Source organism: Hemitrygon akajei, chromosome 1 (genome assembly GCF_048418815.1).
Source record: "Hemitrygon akajei chromosome 1, sHemAka1.3, whole genome shotgun sequence".
NCBI classification, from domain to species: Eukaryota; Metazoa; Chordata; class Chondrichthyes; order Myliobatiformes; family Dasyatidae; genus Hemitrygon; species Hemitrygon akajei.
Window position 1 is genome coordinate 191,745,720 of NC_133124.1, and position 15,532 is coordinate 191,761,251.

General features: G+C 47.1%; 1 protein-coding gene across 4 annotated transcripts in view; it reads left to right on the forward strand.

The window, feature by feature from the left end:
• Positions 1 to 15,532, forward strand: part of tacc1 (transforming, acidic coiled-coil containing protein 1) — a 214,003-nt gene that overhangs the window by 81,667 nt on the left and 116,804 nt on the right. The gene's annotated exons all lie outside the window — the stretch shown is intronic.

Here is a 15,532-nt window from a genome sequence, read left to right on the forward strand (position 1 = left end):
CTTGGGTCATGTCGAAATATTTTGAAGTGACTAATTTCTTTGTGAGCTCCCACATGTTTGGAAAGAAACCAAACAGACATCAAGTGGGGGAAATGCTGCGTCTGGGTTCTGCTCAAGCCTTTAGTTTTGGTCTAGTTATTTGAGAGGGTGTGGTAGCTAAAACGAGGTTGGTGACCTCCCCCCCCCCCCCCCCCCCCCAGCTTATTACAGTGTGCACTGCAAGTCTTGTCTGCCAACCTTCTACCTGGTCTTGCTTCCAGAGACTGCTCCAGTCAGGGTGTGCCAAAAACCAGCCTGCATCTAAGACTCGGGACTTTAGCTGGGATTCCAAGCAAGGGGGTCTGCAAAACTTGCTGACTCTCACCGACATCCTGCCACCTGGATGTGCAAGACCACTGCCCCGAGAGAATGCAGCCTCCGCCTGTTCCTCCCTGTGGGCTTGTATGTAGGGTTAGGACATGAAGATGAGTCACAGAAGGTGGCCATTCTGTCCATTGCGGTAGTCAGGACAGAGACAGCTAGCCTAATCGCACCTTCCAGCAGTGGCATAATGGGTCAAGTGGGCACCTCTTGTGTCGTACACTAGGTTGTGAATATGGGAAAGGAGGGACACGTGTGGACAGGCTTTGGTGAGTTAGTTATCGCTACTAGTGAGAGAGGACAAGCAAACAACTATGTGCTGTTAAATGTGATGGGAGCTCTTGCCTCTCCCTCCCTTTCAGGGGCTGAGTTCCCGATCCACATCACCCTTCGGGTGAGAACTTTCCCCATCACCTTTCTTGTAGTCTTCCCAAATGAGTACTTTAAATCTCAACATCTGTTCGAGGAAAATCCGAGCAACGGACACAAAATGCTGGAGGAACTCAGCAGGCCAGACAGCATCTGTGGAAAAGAGTACAGTCGACGTTTCGGGCAGAGACACTTTGGCAGGACCCTTGCTTGAGGAAATCAATGGATTAAGCAGCATCTGCGGGAGAAGAGGGATTATCGGCATTCCAAGTCGAGGCACTGCATCAGGGTTTAAATCTCAGCCTCTGCTTGTTGGTCCACTCCTGTGGTACGTGGCAGCTTCCTGCCTCCTCTGTGCAGCCTCCTCATCACGTTGCAAACATCAATTATGTCTTCCACCTCTCTGTCAAAGAAGACGATCCCAGCGCACTCACTCTTCCTTCAATGGTTGGCACTGGGTGTCAAGACTTAAAGTGTGTGGAGCATCTCAGGTCAACAATGTGACTGGTTTATTGTTGCCGCAAGTATGGAGATGCAATGCCAATGTCGGTTTTGCAAGCCTCCCGAGACTGGTCATTTCAAACCATTGAGGTAGAAAGGGTAACAGAACGCAGAATTCCGTGTTAATTACAGAGAGAGTACACTGCAGGTAGACTTTGAGGTGTAAGGGCCACGACAAGGTAGATTGTGAGATCAAGAGCGCATCTTTATTGTATAACAGTGGGGTGGAAGCTGTCTTTCCACCCCATGGTGTCCTATTTTCTTAATTTTACCTTCTGCCCAATGGAAAGGGCAAGAAGAGAGAATGATGTGGGAGGGGTCTTTCATCTTATGATGCTTCCTATGCTGGGTGAGCCTAAGACCAGAGGGCACAGCCTCAGAGTAGAGGTGCGTCCTTTTTTAGCAGAGGTGATGAGGAACTTCTTTAGCCAGAGAGCGGTGAGTCTGTGGAATTCGTTGCCACGGGCGACTGTGGAGGCCAAGCCCTTGGGGGTATATTGAAGGCCGAGGCTGATGGATTCTTGATTGGTCAGGGTACGAAGGGATGTGGGGAGCAGGCAGGAGATTGGGGCCGAGAGGGAAAATGGATCGGCCATGATGAAATGTTGCAGCAGACTTGATGGGCCAAATGGCCTGATTCTGCTCCTACATCTTACAGTCTTATGTTGGCTGCTTTCCCGCCCCGCTGCACTTGGGTTTCAAGCAGCTCATGGTGGAAAAGATTAAGGAGGGAAGGAGGACTCTGCAGTTTGTAACCACAATAAAGCCTCTAAATATGAGACATTCCACGTAGATGAATGTCCGCTTCTCCTGAGACATCTGCCTCTGAGCACAGTCATTTCCACAATGGTTTCTTTTCTTCCTGTTTTGATGAACAGGGAGCAAACTGCTTTTGGTATTCTGCAGCTCCCCACTGTTCCAGATTGCAGATTGATCAGTGTAATTAAAAGGGCTGAGCATCGTTCAGAAAATAAAACATCCGTTAGTAATTCAGAGCAGCAAGCAGTGTCCCGCTCCCCCCCCCCCCCCCCCCCCGTCATTTGTAACATGCCTGGGGAGGGGACCTAGCGACCAGGACAAGTATGAAGTGGGGTACGCGGCTGAAGCAGCTGTGTAGCGAGTAGAACTTCTCATCTGTAGAGACCCAGGTTTGATCCCGACCTTGGGGGTTGTCTGTGCGGAGTTGGCACATTCTTTCTACTGCTGGCACGTTTTCCCCGAGACCACGTGCGTTCCCTCTGGGTGCTCCGGTTTCTTCCCACAGTCTAAAGACGTACGGTTAAGGCTAGTGAGTTGTGAGCATGCTCAGTTGGCGCTAGAAACATGGCCGCACTTGCTGCCCAACACAATTCTCGCGGATTTGATTCAGTGCAAATGGGGCATTTCACTGTATGTTTTCCCTGGGTGCTCCAGTTTCCTCCCTCATCCCAAAGGTTAGTTGATGGGCGTCAGGAAAATCGGCGGTTGACAGAAATGTGAATGAGGGAGAGAAGATGACTGAGAAATAAGGTGGAGGTTGACAGGATTAATCTGAGAGCTGTCAGAGATGTGATGGACCAAATGGTCTTCATTGATGTGAAATGGAAGAATATTTTGTGTGCAGTGCTCCCAGCTAAGACAGTGACTCTGGCTGCCTTTAGATTGGAATATAGAGTGACAGATCAGTACTGGAAGCATTTAATTATTGAAGCTAAAGTGTGTGTACATAATGCATTAAACTTTTTGGAATGGTCAGGAGATTGTGAATTCCTTCTTCCTCCCCCCACCCCTCCTTGCATGCTGGACAGTGGAGGTGGGGAATGGTGGGGGGGGGGGAGGTGACTGTCCCAGGACAGGCAAGTGGAGGTGGATTCTTCCCCTTTGAGCTGGCTGCCACTGTGGCTCTGACATCACTAATAATTTGAGGGGCTGTTATGCATTTACATGGAAGAAAGGGTCCAATTTAAATTCAAAACACAAGCTGCCCAAGTTACAAATAGAGAGGACAGATTTGAAATTCACATGCTCTGGAGTGGGTGTCCTTAAAGCCTTGGTAACGAGCTGCTGGAGGATTTTTGTTTGATCTTCGAATGCCCTTTCCCTGAAGGGAAATTTCTAATTCGAAATATCCCCACAGATGGCCTTGGCATCAGGGTTTGTCACGTGATGACTAAGCAAGCAGTAAGCATGAAGAGTAATTCCATTTGGCCCACTGAGTCCATGCTGGCTCCCAGAGTAATTCTTTCAATCCCATTCCCCAAGACGAAAAGTCACGACCAAAAAACTGACTGTCCATTTCCCTCTAGAGATGCCCTTTCACCTGTGGAGTTTCTTCAGTAATAAGCAATCTGCTGGAGGAATTCTGCGGGCTGAGCAGCATCTATGGGGTTGGGAAGGCACTGAGGATGATTCGAGTCAAAACCCTGCTTTAGCACAACGAGCCCACTGACAAGCTCCTGGACACCGTCTCAGATCATGTCACATCTGGCGGTCAGCCTCTAACCCGATAGTGCCTCAATCTCGCACTTCCTACTTCTCTCTATTGCAAAAAGTGACGGCAGATTACTGCCATCTTGAATTCCTCCCCCTCTCCCCCACCTTTTTTATTCTGGCTTCTGCGCCTTCCTTTCAAGCCCTGATGAAGGGTGCTGGCCTAAACATCAACTGTGTGTGTATTCCCTCTATAGATGCTGCCTGACCTGCTGAGATCTGTGTGTGTTGCAGCAGATTGCTCCAGGTTCCAGCCCCTTCAGCCTCTTGTAACTCCAAATCCTATTGCCCCTTTTATTTGGCGCAGTGCCACGGCAGGGTAGCTCGAGGCATCGGAGTGCGGAGTTCTATTCCAGCCTCCTCTGTGAGGAGTCTCCATACGTGGAATGCATGGGTTTCTTTCCACAGCCTGGGTAGGGTAATTGTTAGTTGTCCCGTGATAAGGTCAGGCCTAAGTCAGGGTTGTTGGGGGTTGCCGGGGTCAACGGGCCTACTCCACGCTGTATCTCCAGGTAAATTGGACCAAGAACCGGCTGGGCTACTACCTAGTTCAGTCAGCGTTCCGCATCGCAACGAGGTTTGTCTCCGAACCAGGTCGCAGAAGGAGCTGTCGTTTCCTTGCCAGCTCTTTGAAGGAACCCCACTTGTCCCCGCCTCCCTGCTCTGCACCCGTGGGCGTTTTTCCAGCAGTGCCACACGGTCAGACAGAGGAGCCGTCTTCCAGGTTACATGTCAGGCCAAGGCCCTGTCTCCTCTGTCAGGTGGGCGCGGGATGGTGGTATTTTGAATGAGAGTGTCCCGGTCAGGAACCCAGCTTGATAATAATCAATTTGATAACTTGTACATGTACCAAGTACTTTGTTTTGCATGCCATTCATTCAGATCATTCCAAACGTAAATGCAGTGAGGCACTACAAAAGGAAACACATCATGGGCATGCAGAATGTGGTGTCACAGTTACAGTGGAAGCTCTGTGCAGGTGGGCAGTTAAGGTGCAAGTGCCAGGGTGAGGTAGATTGACAGATCAAGACTGCGTCCTTATCGTAGAAGCTGTCCTTGAGACCGCTGGTAGGAGTTTGCAAGCTTTTTGTAAATTCTACTCCGTGAAAGTGGTGGAGGGAGGAGAGAAGAAAGAACGATCGGTGTGGGAGGGCTCTTTGATGATATTGGCTGCTTTCCCAAGGCAGCTGGAAGCATAGACAGAGAGGATGGAAGGGAACTTTTCCCCATAGGTGCTGCCTGGCCCGCTGAGTTCCTCCAGCATTGTGTGTGTGTTGCTCGGTTTTCCAGCGTCTGCAGATTGGTTAGTGGACAGAGGGGAGGCTGCTTTTTGTGATGTGCTGAGCCCTGACCCCATCTCCCTGCAATTTCTCGTTGTCTCGGGCCAGAGCCGTTACCACACCAAGCTGTGGCGTGCCTGGACGGATGCGACTGGCACGTTTTGAGGGAGGATGCAGCGTTTCCCTCACTGTGGCCTGCCACGAAGGAGTTAATCAGCCCCGTGGTGTAAACAAAGGTACTGTACAGGATGCAGCATTGTGTTGGGTCTCTGACACATTCCAGATGGGTGGGGAGACCGAGTGCACAATGCAGCGATTCTCTTGCGGCGCAACTGGAAAACAGCGGATTTATAAACAGTTGATGCACAAGTGACCCTTGATAAACTGCTGGCCAAACAAAAGGCCTATTATGGTGTCAACCCGGCCCTCTGAGTGGTCATGATGTTCATGAAGCATCTGATCTGGTAATTACATCTTTCCAGGGTTGGCAGAGATGTCATGCGCCTATTTTTATCTCAGTGTGAAGAGTTCCTGTAAAATGATCCTTACAACACGACTCACATCCTGCTCCATGTAAACAAATAACCAATGCTTTTCCTCAAAGATGATGCCACGTTTTGTGTTTAAAGAGAAAGAGGATACCCTTCCCTCTCAGTTCTAGCTTTGAATTACAATCTCCTTATTCCTTTTCCATCTTAACAAGATCAGTGCATTATGCACACTCAGCGTTGTTTCTTGGGGCAGTAACCTTGCCGTTGCCATTTCTTTTAGCGTTTTGACTTTCTTTACGAGGCTGAGTTGCTAGCTTGGTGCTGAATCTAGCACAGATGGAGAGTGTGCAAGGAGCCGGCCGGATTTGAACTCGGGACCACTCGAAGTTCAGTGCTGTTGTATACTCAGTGGCCATGAGGTTCATCTGTACACCTGCTCATTAGTGTAGGTATCTAATCAGCCGATCATGTGGCAGCAGTTCTGCGTGGAAGCACACAGACATGGTCACGAGGTTTAATTGTTCAGACCAAACATCAGAATGGGGAAGAGACGTGATCTGAGTGACTGACTGTGGAATGGTTGCTGGTGCCAGATGGGGGGGTTCGAATATCCCGGATAGTGCTGAACTCCTGAGATTTTCACACACAGGAAAATGGTGTGAAAAACGATGAAACAAATTCCAGTGAGCAGTAATCCTGTGGATAAAAAATGCCTTGCTTAATGAGAGAGCATAGGGGAGAATGGCAAGACTGGTTCAAGCTGAACAGGGAGGCAGCAGAGGCTGAAACAAGCACGTGTTTCAACACTGGTGTGCAGAAGAGCATCTTTGAACACTCAACACTCGATCCTTGAAGTGGATAGGATACAGCAGCAGAAAACCAGGAATATACACTCAGCGGCCACTTTTTTTTCAGGTACAGGTGGTACCGAGGAGGGTGGCACTGAGATAACATGTTTGGAATGAGCTTAAGGTTGGCTAAAGCTCAGATTTCTGGGCGGGAGGAGTGCTGTACTGACTGGAACATCCATCCGTTAGATGGAATGTTAGATCAAGGTCCCCATTACTCTCACACCTTGAAGCAAAATATCCTTTGGATTTCCAGGACTAGCAGGGAGAGTTTATCCATGACCCTTGCTTATACTTAATATCTTTCAAGCGTAGAGCTATAGAGCACTACAGCAGAGAAACAGGCCCTTCAGCCCATTTAGTCCAGGCCAAACTGTTATTTACCTTAGTCTCATCGGCCCGTATCTGGATCGTTACTCCTCCTATCCATGTACTTATCCAAATTTCTCTTAAATGCTGAAGTCGAACTGAACCCACTCCACACTCTCACCACATTCTGAGTGAAGAAGTTCACCTGGTCTGCACAAAGAGTGCAGCTTGCCTGGCCACTGTGGGAGCTTACTTTGCACAAAGCCGTTGTTACATTGCCTCCATAACTTTATTAAACATTACTCGTGTGGAGTGCTGTGGGGGAAAGGTGCCATCGAAGTGGGCGCCCGCATTCCCGAAGAATCCAGTTAGCTCTCTGGTGAAACCTTTGGAATTTCTTAAGAAGTTTTGTGGCTGCTGCGAAGTGCTGAGGCGTGTTCCGATGCCAGGGAATTTATGGCAGCCGGTTGTGTGGTAATTCTGACCCTTGTTCCAGTCTGCAATCTGGCATCCAACACAGAAACTTCTTCTTTGATTCTGGAAGAACAACTTTCACACCATAACTCGACTTTTATGGAAATTGCCAATGATGCCGTCTGATTCTGATCTTGCTGGAAGCAGAGGGCACTGCATTACTGCAGATGGGTCATTGTTACAGAAGTGTTCTCGGAGGTGCAGATAAAGATTAGTTGTAGTTGTCAAGTGTGCGTCAAAGCATACAGTGAGATGCGGCATTTGCATCGAAACAAGTCAGCGACGATTGCTCTGGGCACCCCCAACACAGGCACACCAGACAGCGGTGTGCTGTCACGGCACACGTTACACTGGAGAGTGATTCAGCTCAAAGTAAAATTATTATCAGAGTACATCTCTGTCACTATGCAGTACCCTGAGAGTCATCTTCTTGCAGGCATTCACAAAACTGCACACAAACAAGGTTGGACAGTCAACCAATGTGCAAAAAAGGCAACAACTTGTCCTCCTGACGCATGGACTCGAGGTTCTCAGGCTCCTCCACTTTGCAGGGATTCGTGGGGGTGGGGGGGGGGGGGGGGGGCGGGTTCACGTTGTATTTTTCCGAAAAGTTTTGAGCTCCTCCTTGGATCTTTTGCAACACGGGCAAGGTGCTGGAGCAACTCAGCTAGTCGAGCAGCATCTGTGGAGGAGAATAACCCAGGTGATGTTTCAGGCTGAGGTCCTTCCTCAGGACTGGCCTGAAGTGTCAACTATTCCCCTCCTTAGGTACTGCCTGACCTGCTGAGTTCCTCCAGCATTGTGTGTGTGTGTGATGGTGTGTGTGTGTGTGTGTGATGGTGTGTGTGTGATGGTGTGTGCGTGTGCGTGTGTGTGTGTGTGTGTGTGTGGCTCAAGACTTCCAGCATTTGCAGAATCCCTCGTGCCTTTGAGTCATTTCCCCTCTCCATCTGGAATTCTTCTCCCCCCTAACAGGGTCCAGAATAGAGTTTCTGGGGCTTTGCTCCATCATCAGACTTGACCCTTGATAGGGCATCACATCGAAGTGTGGGGGGGGGGGGGGAGCGGTGGGATCTGAAGGAGTAAAAACTATGAAAGGAATTCACACTTCTGTTTTCACCATTCCATCGATCGTGAGTCCCTCTCGGCTGTTTAATAGCTGTGCGGGGTGAGAGGTATTGTCAGGGTTATTTATTGAAAATGTTATAGTCAATTACGTGACCCTCTGGGTCCATTTGCCTGTAATGAGTGGCACGGTGACAAATGAAATAGTGAGGCTGATTTATGGCTGATGCACGGGGTCTCTGAGCTGAGGTTGCTGATATTATACAGTTGGACCACAGAGTGATAGAAAATCCAAATGCTGAAAAGGTGAAAGGCAAAGAAACTGCTCCAAACACTCAGCAGGTCTGGTAGCCGCTGAGAAAATTTTTTTTGCTCGGATTTTGCAGTTTGAGCAATTTTATTTGTTTTGTTTTTGTTTTTTGCCTGTTGGGTGTTTGATATTTTCTTTGAACATGTTCCGTGCTGTTTCTTTGTTTCGTGGCTGTCTGTGGGAAGATGAATCTCAGGGTTGTAAACTGCATATGTACTTTGATAATAATGCACATTCCGTCTTTGAGATCCTTCAACCAAACTAAAAAAGCAGGGAAAGAGGTCTTAGTTTCAGGTGGCAGAGGGTAATTGAGTGAGGGATGGGACAAAGGGAATATCTCTGATAGGATGAGGCTGGGTGTTAGACTTTTTAAAATTTATTTATTTCTGGGATGTGGGCATCGCCAGCTCAGCCAGCATTTATTGCCCATCCCTAATTGCCCTCGAGAAGGTGGTGATGAGCTGCCTTCTTGAGCCGCTGCAGTCCCTGAGGTGTAGGTACACCCACAGTGTTGATGGGAGGGAATTCCATGATTCTGACCCAGTGACAGTGAAGGAATGGCGCTATGTTTCCAAGTCAGGTTGGTGAGTGACTTGGAGGGGGATTTCCAAGTGGGGGTGTTCCCAGGTATCTGCTGTTCTCGTCCTTCTAGATGGTGGTGGTTGTGGGTCTGGAAGGTGCTGCCTTTCGATCTTTGTTGTGTTGTTGCAGTGCATCTTGTAGTTGATGGGGGGAGGACTTGTGTTGATTAGAGCCTCCACCACACTGATCCTTTCCTGGAACTCAGCTGCCGCTGCCCCTGTGAGAAGTTAGTGATGAGAACTAATTGTAAGTCTCAAACGTGCCTGTGAGGCAGGTTTACCTGTTGAGGGGGCTGAGGGTTGGATCACAGTGGGGAAGGAAGAGTCAGGGCAGGACTGTGCTGGTGGTGACGAACATTTAATGCACCCCAGTGAGGGAGCAGGATCCCAAATTGATTTCTTTTTAATCGTCCTTGTCTTCACAGCTAATCCTCTCATTCATCTCATTTATTTCATTATTACCTGCATAACCTGAGCTCATGAACTATTAATTTGCACACTGGCTTTAAACATAAAGGATAAAGATTTCTTGTTGGTTACAATCTGATCAGGCAGCTTGGTAGAGGCATTGATTTGTTTTAGTGTGTGTGTGAGAGAGAGTCTGTCTCCCTGTCAGTATTATGATGCCTCCACACTCTTCCCTACTGTGTCCTAGTGGCACGGGTAGGCTAAACGTGGAGAGAGCCCAGGTCCTACATTAGTGGCTCATTCAAGTGGAAGATTTGTGGTGGCATCTTGCTTCTGCCAGCTCCCTATTTACATTTTTTTCCAATGTCGGAAGCGGTGGATGTGGTTTGATTTCAACATGTAAGAGAAACTTGGCCAAATTCTTGGGTGGGAGGGATATAGTGCAGGTGCAGGTCGATGGGACTAGGCAGAGTGCTTGTTTTGCATGGACTAGGTGGGCTGAAGGGTGCATTTCTGTGCTGTACTGTCCCCAGTCCCCAGTGTAGTACCAACATTCACATAGCACCCGCCACCATATTAGTATTCCAGTAAATGTTTTTGAAGGACAGTCGCTGTAGGAAACTCGGTGGTCATGTGTGCACAGCAGGATCCCACAAACAGCAATGACTGGAGCAACTGTTCCGGTGACGTCAATTGGCAGACGTTTCGGAAAACGGGGAGCATTTGCCTCCCGGTGGGACTAATCTCTTTTCCTCCATCTGGGCCCCGGAATGGCATTTTATCTGAGCCAGTTTTCCCTGTCCCGCAATTAGAGGGAGTACAGGCATCAAAACCCCCACCTTGGAAGAGCGGAGTGCAGCTTGAACAGAGCCAGCTTCTGCAGTGAGCTGCGAGCCCAGATACTGCAGTCTCTTGGAAGCTCTTAACTGAGCCTCCTGTGGTTCCAAACATCGCTTTAGCAAGCTGTAAATTATTCATGGCTCTCGTGGCTGCAGGTAGCTCTCTCCCTGATTCGCTACTCCACAGCTCTGCCAGCGAGGCTGAGTGGTTCTGTCAGGGCAGGCTGTGAATGTGAGCTGATGTGACCCTGTTATTATTAGCTCTGGCCAGCGGTGAGGTAGAGCTGAAGCATCAGTCACCCTGGAAGGAGGGCTTGCTAAATAAAGCTCTTGAAACGCAGCAACTGCAATACTATGTTCTGGGCGTAGGTAAGGGTAAGTTAAGAGGTGTGCCGAGGATCTGAGGACGAACCTCTGCACCCAGAGGGTGCTTGTAATTTGGATCGCACTTCCTGAGTAGTGGGCGATAAAGACTTTCACAACAGCATGAGGTACAGTCGATGCCGGTTAATGGGACACACAGGGACCGGTACATTTTGACCCAATTGTGGCTGCTGCAGTTAGCTGAAGTTTCATGGAAATAGTTAAAAAGATGTAAAAGAGACAAACTGCTGTTTAACTGAGTATCAAATAATCTATTTAAATGAAATACAGAACAAATTAGACACTACCAATACTAATACATTACCATAAAACTATGTATTAGTTCCTAATAGTTATCGATGGATTCATCCAATGTACATTGACGTGTTCTTTTGATTGACTGAAAATAAACGAAATCAGCACTGACACCCATTGCAGATAATGAGCTGTCTTCATGCTCTTGGCAATTGCATCCTCCTACTAACACACACAAAATGCTGGAGGAACTCAGCAGGTCAGGCAGCTTCTATGGAAAAAAGTACAGTTGACGTTTCCACAGATGCTGCCTGGTCTGCTGAGTTCCTCCAGCATTTTGTGTGTGTTGCTCAGATTTTCAGCATCTGCAGATTTTCTCCTGTCTGCATCCTCTTAATCTTCATTGTAATACTCAAGATGATTGTCAATACCTTCAAATTCTTCATAGTTCTTAATTTGTTAAAGTAGTGGAATCATTTCATTTTCCCCCTTGGCCAGTTCTGGCATCTCCAAGCCTAAAGCTTGAAACTGCAGTGAGAAACACAGTATGAATTGTCTTGCCTACTTATTTCTTACCAACCGTCAGTGACAAAAGTAATTGCTTTTTTACATAAACACACACAAATAACATTATTCAAAGACCATTTGCTTTTCGCCCAGTGTCTTAACAGCCACACAAGTGCAAGCGACTGACACTAGTTAGAAACTGTTTGTCACCATTCTCCTGTCCCAGTTAAGACCATAAGACACAGGAGCAAATTAGGCCATTTGGCCCATTGAGTCTGCTCCACCATTCAAGCATGGCTGATCCTTTTTGCCCCTCCTCAGCCCCACCCTCTGGCCTTCTCCCTGTAACCTTTCATGCCGTGGCCAATCAAGAACCTATCAATCTTCGCCTTAAATACATCCAACGACCTGACCTGCATAGCTGCCTGTAGTAACAAATTCCACAAATTTACCACCCTCTTGCTAAAGAAATTTCTCCGCATCTCGGTTTTAAATGGACATCCCTCTATCCTGAGGCTGTGCTGTGTTGTCCTAGACACCCTCACCATGGAAAACATCCTTTCCACATCTACTCTCTCTAGAATTTCACTATTCAAAAAGTTTCAATAAAGTTCCCCCCCCACATCCTTCTTAATTCTAACGAGTACAGGCCCAGAGTCTTCAAACCTTTTCATTCCCAGAATCATCCCCGTGAGCCTCCTCTGAAACCTCTCCAATGCCAGCACATCTTTTCTTAGATGAGGAGCCCAAAACTGTTCACAGTACTCAAGGTGAGGCCTCACAAGTGCCTTACTGTCACATCCCTGCTCTTGTATTCTAGGCCTCTCGAAATGAATGCCAACATTGCATTTGCCTTCCTCACCACTGACAAAACCTGCAAGTTAACCTTTAGGGTGTTCTGCACAAGGACTCCCAAGTCCCTTTGCATCTCAGACATTTGGATTTCCTCCCTGTTTAGAAAATAGTCTGCACATTTATTTCTTCTACCAAAGTACAAGACCATGCATTTTCCAACATTGCATCTCACTCTCTTGCCCATTCTCCTAATCTGTCTAAGTCCTTCTTCAGCCTACCTGTTTCCTCAACACTACCTGCCCCTCCACCAGTCGTTGTATCATCTGCAAACTTGGCAACAAAGCCATCTATTCCATCATCTAGATCATTGATATACAGCATAAACGAAGCGGTCCTGACACTCTGGCGTAGTGGCCCACATAAACAAAAAGAATCCGGTCTATTTTCTCAATTAGTTTTTGGTCTTTAAGAGTTTCCAAAATAAGCTGCTGTCCTGATTAACCAATGACCCAGTTAACCGGAATCCACTGTATATAGAAAAGTATGGTCCCTTCGGCTGAACTCATCCATGCCTGCTAGTCCTACTTGCCTCTGTTTGGGACATATCCATCTCAACCTTCCCTATCCTTGAGGTTTATAGAAGCACGAGGGACGCAGGTAATGTGAATAGTCACGGTTTTTTCCCCCCCAGGGTAGGGGAGTCTGAAACTGCAGGGAATAAGTTTGAGGTCAGAGGGGAAGGATATAAAGGAGAAGAAAGGCAAGTTTTCCGTACAGGGGATGCTGCGTATTTGCACCAAGCTGCCAAAGAAGTGGAAGAGGTGTGTGGACTTAGAGCGTTAAAAGACATTTGCGCAGGTGCATAGATACGAAAGCTTTAGAGAGATATAGATTAAACACAGGCAAATGGAACTAGCACAGGATGGAGTGGGTGAGCTGGACTGAAGGTCCTTTCCTGGGGCTGTATAACTCTATGACTGCCTGAGTTAGCAAGGCATAGAAGACCATGGAGCAGGCGCTGGAAAACAAGACTTGTACAGTTAGGTACTCGAAGGCTGGTGTGATATGTTGGGCTGAAGAATAGGCTGTATAACTCTGTGGCTCGGGGTCAGAAAGAACATACTCGTGATAGAAAAAGTGCAACAGATGTTCACCAGATTGATTCTGGGATACGTTATATGTGATGAGATTAAGAAAACCGGGCCTGTGTACTCTGAAGAATGAGAGGTGATCTCATTCTAAGAGGACTTTAATATAAAAGCAAGGGTGTAATGCTGAGGTTTTATAAGGCATTGCTTAGACCATATTCAGAGTATTGTGCGCAGATTTTGGCCTCCGTATCTAAGAAAGGATGTTCAGGCATCAGAGAGGGTCCAGAGGATGTTCATAAGAATGATTTCAGAATGAAAGGGTTAATGTGTTAAGAATATTTATTGGCTCTGCTCCTGTACTCACTGGAGGTTATAAGAATAAGGGGAATCTCATTGAAATATACCAAATAATGAAGGGTCTAGATCCGGGGTTTCCTAATCTTTCTGTGCCATGGACCAACACCATTAAACAAGGGGTCTGTGGACCCCCAGGTTGGAAACTCCCAGTCTGGATAGAGATGATGTTTCCAAAAGTGAGAGAGTCTAGGACCAGAGAACACAGCCTCAGAGTAAAAAGTTAATTTAGAACAAAAATGAGAGGAATTTCTTTAGCCAGAGGGTGGTGAATCTGTGGAATTCATCACCACAGATGGCTGTGGAAGCCAAGTAATTTAAGGCGGAGGCAATTACGTTCTTGATTAGAAAGGGCATCAAAGGTTACGGGGAGAAGGTAGGTGAATGCTCCGAAATTCTACCTTGACTGATTTATTACCCATCTCAACACCAGACTTGATGGGCTGAATGGCTTAATTCTGCTCCAGTGCTTTAAGGAAGGTATAATAGTCTACAGGGCTTTACTAAGTGGATAAAAAGATGGTATTTCATCTGGAATGGGGTGCCTAGATCTAGACATCATGGTCTCAGAGTTGGAGGACAGCCATTCAGGATAGAATTGTCTTCGACTAGAGGGAAGTGAATCTTTGGAACTCCGCATGATTACTGAATGAACTCAGTTGAACAGGCAGCTTCTGTTGCAGCACCTATTGGGCCCACCAAGTTCCCCTGTCATCTTGTGTGTTCCTCCAGACTCCAGCATCTGCAGTCTCATGTTTCTCCAATAAATCTCTGGAATTCTCTACACAATGAAGATGAGTATGTGGAAGGCAGTGATCGATAGTTTGTCTTGCATTCGGTGATATGGACTATTGCAAGAAAATGAGGCTGCAGTTAAAGCATCAGCCCTGATTTTATTGAAAGACAAGAGCAAAAGCAAGGGGCCAAACAGCCTGATCCTGCTTCTGTTTCTATCATTGGCGTGTGGACATTGCTGTCGATGTTGGTGTTTATTGTTCAAACCAAAATACCCCTGAACTGAGGAGGTCATTAAGAGCCAATCTTGTTGTTCAGTCTGGAATTGTGTAGGGACAGCTCATATTTGCTTCCTAGTACTGTCAGGAAGGACGTACAGGAGTATCAGAACTGGGTCTGCCAGACTGGGTACCGGCTTCTTCCCTCAGGCTGAGAGACTGATGTCATCACTGAGGTCTCGTCGCTACGATAGTGAGATGTTTTCTGTTTATTGCTTACTGTTTACCTGCGCTGCGCACTACGCGTACTTTGAATTACATTTTATTAACTTATATGTGGTAATATTCCGTACTATCTGCAGTGTGTCATGTGTTTTGTGGGTGCACCATGGCCTGGAGCAATGTTGTTTCATTTGGTTGTGTTTGTGTGCAGTCAGATGACAATAAACTTGAACTTGAAGCAAATTGGTGAGGTTTTATCACAATCTTATAGTTTCTGGGATATTGTTACTAAGACTGCTCGACTTATTTTAAAGATTTCCCAATTTTTATTTAATTTTGTGAATTTAATTTGCCATGTAAACTCTTCTTGGGCTTCCAGCCCGGCACAGGTATCGATTTTAACCTGAAGATGGAAGAGTTTGGCATCGAAACATTGGTTAAAGTCCAGCTGAAAGCCCAAGAGTTTATTTGTCATATATGGCGGGAAAGCAGCAGATCCCTTTTTTAATTTGCCATGTTGTGATTTGAACTCCTGTCCTGGGGCAATGTTTTAGACAAGTAGCTGCTGTTCTAGTTGCTAAGTAACTGCAGTGGTCTCCCTGTAAGTGGTAGTGAGGAGAGGATTGTGGTAGGAGTGATCCTATGACATGCCAAAGTCTTCCATATATGAGCGGGGTAACGTGCAATG